Raw genomic sequence first — 11,076 nt, 5'->3', positions numbered from 1 at the left:
TTTTTCAAAAAAGGAGATTTGGTTGGTTTGGCATGATCTACCTTTTGTAAAACCATGTTGTATTTTGTCCCATTTACCATTGACCTCAATGTCCTTAACTAATTTCTCCTTCAAAATTTTTTCCAGGAAGAGGTAACAGGATCAGCAAACCCTGCCCAGGTATTCTTCCTATTCTTATCTAACCATCTCTGTCTATTCTGCTCTGCAACTATGGGAGAATCTCACTCTTAAAACAAGGCCTAGGGGAAGACTGTAAGTGTGAAGCTAACACAAAAATGGAGCATTACACAAGTCCCACAGTAGATAGAAAGGCATATGGCAAAGGCTTAGAACTAGATAAGTTCATGGATGATAGATCCATCAATGGCCATTAGCTAGGATGAACAGGAATGGTGTCCTTAGCCTCTGTTTGCCAGAAGCTGGGAATGGGCAACCAGGGATGCATCACTTGATGATTATCTGTTCTGTTCATTCTCTCTGGGGCACTTGGCATTGGTCACTGTCGATGTTGTGCATGAGGAAGCGACATGTTGTTAAGCACAAAGACTTTAGCCATGGCTCACTGCACTGATATTGCAGTTATAATGGGAAGAATCTCATCATTTCAAGAGGAAAAACAGTTAAGAAGGGTGTAATACACATCAGCTGTTTTTTAAGCCCTGTGAGGCAGATTGTGATGTAGCGTAAGTCTGAAGTATCTCTTTTGACATCAGGGGAGTCACTTTTGATTTATGGTGGTGTAGGTTAATGTAGAATTTGGCTGAGAGAATATACAAACAAATTAAAACCTATGTTACATGTGCTGTCCATCATCAGCCTGATGTTTAGGGCACTGAAATCAAACAGGGCATTTTAACTGATTTGATCCCTTACTGCTAATCAGAAAATCAACACATTCAGCTGCTTAGGGGGAACTGCCAAATCAAAAGTGATAGGTCCATGTGTGAAAATTATATACTTGAGTAATTTATGAATGAAAGTGACCGATATTCTTGTCAGTTGCCACTATTAACGCAAACAGGCATCAGGCAATGTGCCTTCATATAGCTCTGTTGATGCAGTGCATTTCTAGCCTACAATAGCTCTGATAGATCAGTGATGAATAGCTAAATGGTCAAAAACTGTTGCTATTTTTGAGATGGTAATTGGGGATTACATCAGACAGGAAAACTAATTTAATTTGCTATGACTGGCAAGTCAGTTTTGATCTCTGATCCTGAGAGGTAATAAGTTAGTGCAGGAACCTACTGACCAAAGTCACCCATGTCAAAAAGAAGCCCGCAAAAGCTAGACTTATTCCTAGAAATCTGCAGCTGCTTTACTACAAATATCATAAGCAAAAAAAAAAAAAAAAAAGAAGCAATCAGTTACTCTCTGAGCAAATTACATGCTCTGTTCCTTCACTGCTGAGGCTTAGTGCCTCTACAATGAAGCTAAATATGCAGGGTAGATTGCAATGGATAGTTTTAAACTTGGCTGGACACTTATGACAGTGTTGCTTGTCATAAAATAAGTGTGTTTATTTTATCCCCTAAACTACCGGGATAAGTTTACCTCCTGACTCCAGACAGGTTATTTTGATGATGTTTTTTCTATAGCAACTATAAGAACCAGTCTTGCTATACTGGGCCAGATTGTTACCCTCACCTATACTATTGCATGGTGCCTGACATTGAATTCAGTGGGACTATGGGAGTAAAGGTATCACAATATGGCTCTAAGTAATCATTGGACTGGAGTTTTATTACATGGCCAAATGGGTTAACAAAGAGTACATATAGTAACTGATTGACCAAGGAGGATCTTTCACAGGGCAGTAGGTGGGGGCTGGTTCCATGAGTCAAATAGATGCTTTCCTCTCCCTTCCACACACCATTTTATCTATCTATTGTGGTGTTTAGATGTTGCTTGTAATTATTAGAATTGGGAGCACTGGCTGTTGGGAGTCTGAAAGGACAGGAAACAGGAAGGAGCAGGGAGGAGTTGAGAGGCTGGTAGAAAGCTACAGAGGGTACGGCAGCAGCTTGGTAAAGAGTTTTCCACTTTGAAAATAAAGTCCTGTTGAAGCTTGTTAGTACCCTGGTTGATACAACATCTATCTATCTATCTATATTTCGTATTAAAAAACCTAAGTTAAAAGAATGTTAAGATTGAAATATCCAGGGCTCAAAGGCTAGGAAATGCAATATTAAGATTACCTCTGTAAAGCTTCATTTGGCTCCTGGTGCATATGCGTTGTTAGACAGTATTTAATTACATGGTCACATATTTTTTCCCACAGGATGCCTGCCTCAATCAGTGTACTGGATGGAGATGCTCTGGGCATGAATCAAAATGATGTAATGGAGGACCCTCAGAAGTTGGGAGGTATGAACTGAATGAAGTAGGGGATTGCTGAAAGAGAAAGGAAGGTCTCATGGTTAAGGCAGTTGAACATCAACCCGGAGAACCAGATTCTATCCCTGCCTCTGAGGCACTGAGTTCCTGTGTGACGCTGGGCAAGTCACTAATTGTGTGTTCCTCATTTTCTGGTTGCCCAATGTGACACACCTGGAGTCAGATTTGTACATATGCTGAGAGCACTCACCATGGCAAAACTGAAGTAAAAGGGAGCTGTGCTTTGAGCACTGAGGGTATGTTTACACTGCAATTAGACACCCACTACTGGCCTGTGCCAGCTGACTTGGGCTTCAGGGGTTCAGGCTAAGAGGCTGTTTAATTACAGTGTAGACATTCGGGCTCAGGCTGCAGAATGGGCTGTAGGACCTTGCAAGGTGGGAAGATCCCAGAAGTCAGGCTGAAGCCTGAATCCAAATGTCTACACCACAATTAAACAGTCCCTTAGACTGAGCCCCGCGAGCCCAAGTCAGCTGTCACAAGCCAGCCACAGGTGTCCAATTGCAGTTTAGACATAGCATTACATAACATTTTCAGGGTAAGTACTCTGAAAATCAGGTCAACTGTGCCTCAGACTGGGCACCCAAATAACTGACACTTATGAGAATTTTGACTTTAGGGTCGGTCTCAATTCCCCATGTGTAAAATGGAAATAACAGCACTTCATCTCACAGGCGCATTATGAGGGTAAACTCATTATTGTTTGCAAAGAGCTAAGAAGCTATGATAAGAATACTAGAACCCATGAGGAAATTATTGTGCAATGGCAGCTACACTTCTATTTTTAGCATGCTAGCTCAATCCAAGCTAGGGCAGGTACGTCTACCCAAGCTGGAAATTACACCTCCAGCTTCAGTGTAGACATACCCTTAGTGACACTACACATATTTTTTCCCAAACCATCTTTTGAGGTTGCTACTTAGCATGTTTCAGAATAGCAGCCGTGTTAGTCTGTATTCACAAAAAAGAAAAGGAGTACTTGTGGCACCTTAGAGACTAACAAATTTATTTGAGCATAAGCTTTCGTTGAAGTGAGCTGTAGCTCACGAAAACTTATGCTCAAATAAATTTGTTAGTCTTTAAGGTGCCACAAGTACTCCTTTTCTTTTCTACTTAGCATGCTCATTCATACAACATCCAGGGATCTGATTTTCCTGGGGCAGAACGGAACACAGTGCTTTTTAGGGTACATCTACACTACATATGAAGGTGTGCTTGTAGCAAATGTTGGCATATCCATGCTAGCTTTAATCTAGCTAGCACTGGTAACAATCATGGTGTAGATGTGGTAGCAAGGACTTCAGTATGGGTTTGCAACCAGAGTACTCCAGTTGCTAACCCAGACAGCCACATCTACACTACCATTGTTACTCATATTGATTAAAGCTATGATCACACTTTCCCCCAGCTATGTAGATATAACTTTTGTGGTATAAGTGGATATACACGGTTTACCAGTGACACTCACAATCTCATTGCAATCAATGGCAGAACTCCTATTTATTTCAAAGTGACTGGGATTTGGCCCTTAGAATACAATTCAGGTAAGAGAGAAATTAAAGGAATTGATGCACTAATCAAAACAGATAAAAAGGAAGAGGGATTGTCTAGAACATTAAAGCAGAAGCAATTTACTTTTGCTGGCTATTAGCAAGACTACAGCTGTAACTCATATGCCTGTGGATCCAGTCATTTCTTTGTTTAGTATCCCATCCTTATCACCAGTCTTTTCTGTTATGTTCATGGCGTACAAAAAGAAGTTCGATAAAAACATCAAATGGAAGGTTACAATGTAACACATTTATTTCTTAGAATTTAGAACAGTAACACCCTTCATTTCTGGAGGTGGTATATGCACCCCCGTGCCAGGCGCAGGTGGGAGTGCTGGGGGATGCAGTGATAGGTGGGAACAGAGGTGGGTGGGTTCAGGCTGGCAGGGAATATAAGAGGGAGGGTGGAGCCATTAGGGTCATCTGTGCGCAAAGACATTATGTGTATATATAACTAATACATTTGAAACACACAAAACTGGAAGGAAGCATTTTGGTGGAAATCACAAATTCTGCAAGAAAAAATAAAATTCGGTGGAGAACATTAATTCTGTGCAAATTCTGCATTGTGCAGTCACATAGAATTCCAGCAGGAGTAAACAGTTCAGGCCCACTTCAGCAGCGGAAACTTCATTTTAAGAGGTATGTTGAGCTCTCTAAACTAACAGCAAACAGTATCACAAAGATATTAGAGCTTGCATATAATTTTAACAACTCCTCTATTTTTCTTTAAAACAACATGCAGTTGAGTCCTGTTAGAATTGAACCATTACTTTGGGGTTGGGGGGGAATTCACCCTCTTTTCATATAGTGGGAACCAGATAAGAAGAATTTATTCCACACAAAAAATGAATTGGTGTTTGTGTTTCAAAAAATGGCTATGGAAAGAGAAAAACATCCATTACACAGAGTGGCAAACAGACAAAAAAGTGCATCTTCACAATATTGAAAAGAGCTAGGTTATCTACAAGTGATGGGCTCATTTTCCCCCCACACAAAGCAATTACTGTATCTTCCTCTGTATGGAGTATACTTGTCAAGTCTGACATACTGGTTTGATTACTGAGGGAATGAGCAAAACAATGCACCCTGACAGCAGAAAAGTCTTGAATTATAGCAGATGCCATCTTGAGCTATGTAGATACTTTACACTTTGCCTTAGAAAATTTGCCAAAAAGAGGAATCACTTTTCCATAACTTCCTTTGTAAACAGGAAAAAAAAAGAGAGAAAAGATAGTGTTTTTCCCCTTTAATCAATGTTCAAAGATGTTAACTGAACTCCTACTGTTGTTTAAGTTGGCATTAATGCATGGATACAGTCAGATATACTCAATGAGATTTACCTACCTATATTCTGTATGCACAGTGGGGAAAAGAGCGACCAAATATATTATTATTACTGTAACAGACAGAGATCCCCATCAAGATCAGGGCTTCATTATGTTGGGTGCTGTGCAAACACAAAGACATGATCCTTGCCCCAAAGAGTTTACATTCTAAGGCCTGGATACCACCACCATCTACACATTTGCTTTATATTACTACAGTGAGTAGCCCCATTGATTTCAATGTAACAACTTGAGGTACACCTACCCTGCATACCATTGGAGGTGGCATGTACAATAGATGTAGATATATGCTGCAGTGAAAAAGAGTTTGCATCCATACTGCGGTGTATAGCTACAGGTGTCCGTGAAAGGCTCTGGCAAAGGGGAGGCAGTGGGAAAAGGCTCTGGCAGCAGGACACTACGCTGCTAAAAATAGCCATGTAGAAGGAGGATGCTCTGCTTGGGTGAGCAGAGAGCCATGTAGGGTACATAACCTAAGGGTTCAGGCATTTCTTTGGTCTACTTGCCTCAGCAGTGCCTCACCATCTCCCCTGCTATTTATACCCAGGCTAGGCTAGCCATAAATGTACTCTACTCGCCAGAATAAGGAGAGTGCAGTGTAGATGTGCCCCTAGTTACAGATGAATCACTTCAGAAAAAAAATATAAGAATTCCCAAACCTCCACCAATTTCCAAAGCCAACCAGAACGGAATCCTTGGGAAGGTTCTAGAACATAAGAACAGCCCTACTGGGTCAGGCCAATGCTCCATCTATCCCAGTATCCTGTCTTCTGCTAGTGGCCAGTGCCATATGCTTCAGAGGGAATGAACAGAACCAGGCAATTATCAAAATGATCTATCCCATTGTCCAGTCCTAGTTTCTGGTAGTCAGAGGTTTAGGAACACCCATAGAGCACGTAGTTGTGCCCCGATCATCTTGGCTAATTGCCATTGATGGATTTATCCTCCATGAATTTATCTAATTCTGAAATATTCAGGCATAGTGCTCAATGGTCGACTAATCCCAAACAGAATTAATAGAGGCAAAAATAGGTATTATCTCTATTACACTATTGCCAAAGGTCCCTAATCAGGCACTGAAACCCCAGCAAACAGGCATTGCAGAGACACTGACTAAACCACCAAAACATTTACAATCGAGGTTACAACAGATGGAATACTGATAACATTTTAATCTGGATTGCATCTTGCAATGATGGTGCCAACTGTGTACAGAGGTTATTTAAGAATCTGGTCATTCCTTGTCCTCCTGAGGCAGGATCAAGGTTAATAGTTCTTCTAGGGTACAGGTCATCAAATTCTATGATGGGAATACACAGCTGCATTCTCTGAGATGCAGTTGGGGGTGCTGCTATAGTTCTCCCAGATTAAGATTCAAGGTTCTGGTGTATTTTTGCTGGATGAGGTAACCAGGATGTCAATGAACCACTGAAATATTTCACAGGCAAGGATTTTGGTTCATCAAGTTTGACTTTTGAACCTTATGAAAATGAGGCTCTCGCAAAGAGAGAGACTTTTAAATTAAACTTCCAAAGATCACCCATGTACAATAAATAAATAAATAAAATGTATAGTTGTCGGATAAACAGAAATGATTTCCTGGGAACTTAGGTATATATTAAACTCTGGAAATGTTCCCACTAAATAAAATTAAACATACATTTTTTAAATTCAAGACACCTGGACAATTCCAGAAGGAGATGTTCGAGCACACTGGTTCTCAACCAGGGGTACATGTACCCCAGAGGGTATGCAGAGGTCTTCTGGGGCTACATCAACTCGTCTAGATATTTGCTTAGTTTTACAACAAGCAACATAAAAAGCACCAGTGACATCAGTACAAATTAAAATTTCATACAGACAATGACTTGTTTATACTGCTCTATATACTATACACTGAAATGGAAGTACAATATTTATATTCCATTGATTTATTTTATAATTGTAAGGTAAAAATGAGAAAGTAAGCAATTTCAGTAATAGTGTGCTGGGACACTTGTCTTTTTATGTCTGAGTTTGTAAGCAAGTAGTTTTTAAGTGAGGTGAAACTTGGGGGAACACAAGACAAATCAGACTGCTGAAAGGGGTACAATAATCTGGAAATTTGAGAACCACTGACCTAACATGTTGAAAAATGAAGCTTCATAAGCTTCCATGTGAGAAATTTTCTTTTTAAAAATGGACATTAATAATGCATCCGATGAAGTGAGCTGTAGCTCACGAAAGCCTATGCTCAAATAAATTTGTTAGTCTCTAAGGTGCCACAAGTACTCCTTTTCTTTTTATTAATAAAACAGTGGCACAAGTATTTCAGGTTACCATACAAACTGAAAAGTTGGGAACAAAGCTGACACTACGCCCTTAATTCACTTACTGTCAGTGCACAGAAGATATCCTGTCAGCCTTGACTTTTCTTTGATGTATGTCAGTTTATCAGACCTTCAGAGACAAATTTTCAGGAGCTGTCTCAAAAACTAAACCTGTGGTTTTGCACATATTTTGTAAGAGGCACTGGTGAAATCAGGTAGGTTTGTGTGTGCAGGGGAGAGAAAGAAAAACAGGAAAAGGGAATGGAAAGGTTTTCTTCAGGTTAAGGCCCTGGGCTGGGACTCAGGAGACCTGGGTTCAGTTCTGACTCAGGTTTCTGGTGGGACAATGGGCCTGACACTTGGGGGCAGATGCTCAGCTGGTGTAAATTGAAGTTACAATGGGACTATGGCAGTTTAAACCAGCCGAGGATCTTTTGTCACATCTATTGGCACCTCAATTCCTCCTTCTGTAAAATGGGGATGGTAATAGGGGTGTTTAATCAATTTATTTTCCAATCTTTGTGAGATGCTTATATACTATGGTGACGCAAATTTGTAATTTACTGACAAAGGGAGAAATGGGAGGCTGTAGGGAAGGACATGACAACAGAAAACGGAGGGGCAAAAAGGAAGGGAGGTGATAAGAATAATTGGAGAGAAAGAAGAGGTAATAAAGGGAAGAGATATGATTTAGAAGAAAGACAGATGGAAAGAAGGGTTAAAAAATAGTGAAAATAAGGAAGAACTGAAAAGAAGCAACAGAGATAGAGAAAAAACCGAAGATCTGTTCACCATTTTACTCAGAGGGTCCAATTCATTATTGCTCTGTACCTTATGTAGTCACTTTCACCACAGCAAAATGAGTGTAAAATGCTTGCATTCGGATTTGCTAGCATTTTACACCCACTTTGCTTTGGAACACCCAAAATCAAACAAGTTTTAATACAAGCAAGTTTACAGATTTGCCCTTTATAATCCATGGGAAAAATTCTGAACCAAAGTTTTCAGGGAGCAGGTAATGCAAATGAAGGTAATTTCACTCTTTGAAAATTTCTGAACAAAAAAAACTCAGATGCTCTGCAACTTTTGTCAAACCATAAATAATTGACCATTATAAAGAGGGTGAAATTTTGACTTTTGTTGAATGCTGGCAGAAAATGGAAATCCACTCTCATCAAAAAATTTGCATTTTTTGTAAATTTTTCCATTCCAAATAGGAATGAAAAGTCAAAAATGTATTTTTTTCATAGGGAGAGATTTCTAGAGATAGACTATTTTGGGAGAAGCAAAACAGAGTTTTTCAGCTTGCTGGCTGCGCCCCTGGAATGCTTTTGTCAATTTCACTCTGTCCCTGCAGGCAGATGGTGAAGTTGACAAGAGTTTTCTAGACAGGCTGCTGAAGGCTCTCCACTTCCTTGCCTTCCCTCCAGCCCAGCTTCTGAAGAGGACTGCAGGAAAAGCAAAGAACTGGTTTGCGCAGCATGCTCGCCTTCCCCCCATGCCTGTTTGCAGTCTAGCTGCAGCTTCTTAGCTGCATGCCTGGAAGTCTGGTACCCATTTTGTTTTCTCCCAGCAGGCAGAAAGTGAAATTGGCAAGAGACTTCCAGATGGGCAGCCGTAGACATTTCAATTTTTCTCATGGCAGCAGATAATTTCAATTTTGTGATAAGTGCAGTTTCTAGGGGAATAATTTTCCAACAGAAAACTCCCAGCCAGCTGTGCTTTCGTTCCTTCTAGACTGTCTCCTCTTTGCCCTGATATTCTGACGTGGAGGAGGAAAACTAGGGGAAAATGGACTAGTTTTAGGATTGGAAAAGTGATCTTCTTCTAGAGCTAGCACCACCTAGTACAAATAATGCAATAATGCTTCTTAGGCCTGGTCTACACTGGGGGGAGGGGGGGATATCGATCTAAGTTACGCAACTTCAGCTACGTGAATAACATAGCTGAAGTCGACGTAGTTAGACCTACTCACTGCGGTGAGTCGACTGCTGCCGCTCTCCCATCAACTCTGCCTGCACCTCTTGTGGGGGTGGAGTACAGGAGTCAACAGGAGAGCGCTCGGGGGTCGGTTTATCACAATCAACCCCAGCTAGATCGATCACTGCCCACCGATCCGGTGGGTAGCATAGACATACCCTTGGCTTAGTAGCTCTTCTGGGCAGAGACTGTTTCTTACTGTGTGTCTGAACAGCGTTTAGCACGGCAGGGCCACAATGTCATCTCTGCATTAGAGGCCCCGTTCCATTCTAAATTCCCGGGCTCCCTACTGAGCCACTGGACAAACAATGTATTTGATTCATGTTTAGTTCATTTTTTATGCCGGGAGGTTTAATGAGGCTGGAAGAAAACTCTGATAATATGTATTGACTATGGTGGTGTGGGCGGAGAGTTGGTTCAATATTTCAATTTCTCGGGCTGGGGGATAAAATAGTAGGCCATGGATTCCCCCCATGGTTCTTTTGTTTGTTTGTTTGCGTTTTGTTTTTTTTTTGCTTCATTTATTTTTCTCAAGATGGCAAAAATGGCTAGAAAAGTGTCTACTAATGGATACTGACAAATAGTTTCCTGTGGTCTTAAAACCAACCATCAATTACAGGCAGCCTTTTCAATACTAGAGGGGAAAAAATTCAATACCATTCAGTTGGTTGCATGGTTATTGAGTGATAAGAAATCAAAGAGGAAAAACTATATTAAAAAGAAATGAAATTGTTGGACACTCTCTACACTAACAGTTTGGGAAAGCATTCAACTGAGACTTGGTTAACCAGCCTCCTTGAAAAAATAATGAACTTTTGCAATGCTACAACCACTTGACCTGTGCATCCTTGTTTGTCTGAGCAACAGTTCTCACAAAGGAAAGAGTATCAGTGTGAGAAGGCAAGCTCTTGGCTTTAATAGGTATTGACACAAAGGGTAGCTTGACTAGGTTTTATAACCATGAGAACTCAACTTTATTTTTTATGTTAGCCTTTGAGCAATGACAGATCAAGAAAGGGGAGACTTCAAATTAATTACAAAACTGGGTAAAGTTTATCTGCAAAAAGCATGATTTTTTAGCTACTCCTAACATGGCAAAAACCACTTGATTCTTGTAAGCCAGGTAATTGCTTCTGGCTTGCACACAATCCCTAACAGCAATCTCTTAACAGAAAACAGGTAGATCCATGCCAACCACTGACATTACAGGCTTGATTCTCCACTTTATGCACCAGAAGGAAACTGCTGACACTCCAGTGAAATCAAGAGAATTAATACCAGCCTAAAATTGGTGTAACTGACTGGAGAATCAGGCCTTATGGGCCCAGTTATACCCTCTGATATGCATGAGCAGTTCCCATTGGCTTCAAGGGGAGCTCCACAGTGCACAATGGAAAAATTGGGCTTTACTGCACCTAACTTTGTGATTGAAAAATAGACTCATGCCACAGCTGCAAGCAAAAAACGAAGTACTTGTCCATTATGTTTGCA

Source organism: Dermochelys coriacea, chromosome 2, assembly GCF_009764565.3.
Source record: "Dermochelys coriacea isolate rDerCor1 chromosome 2, rDerCor1.pri.v4, whole genome shotgun sequence".
Lineage (NCBI taxonomy): Eukaryota > Metazoa > Chordata > Testudines > Dermochelyidae > Dermochelys > Dermochelys coriacea.
This window is presented reverse-complemented; position numbering follows the sequence as displayed.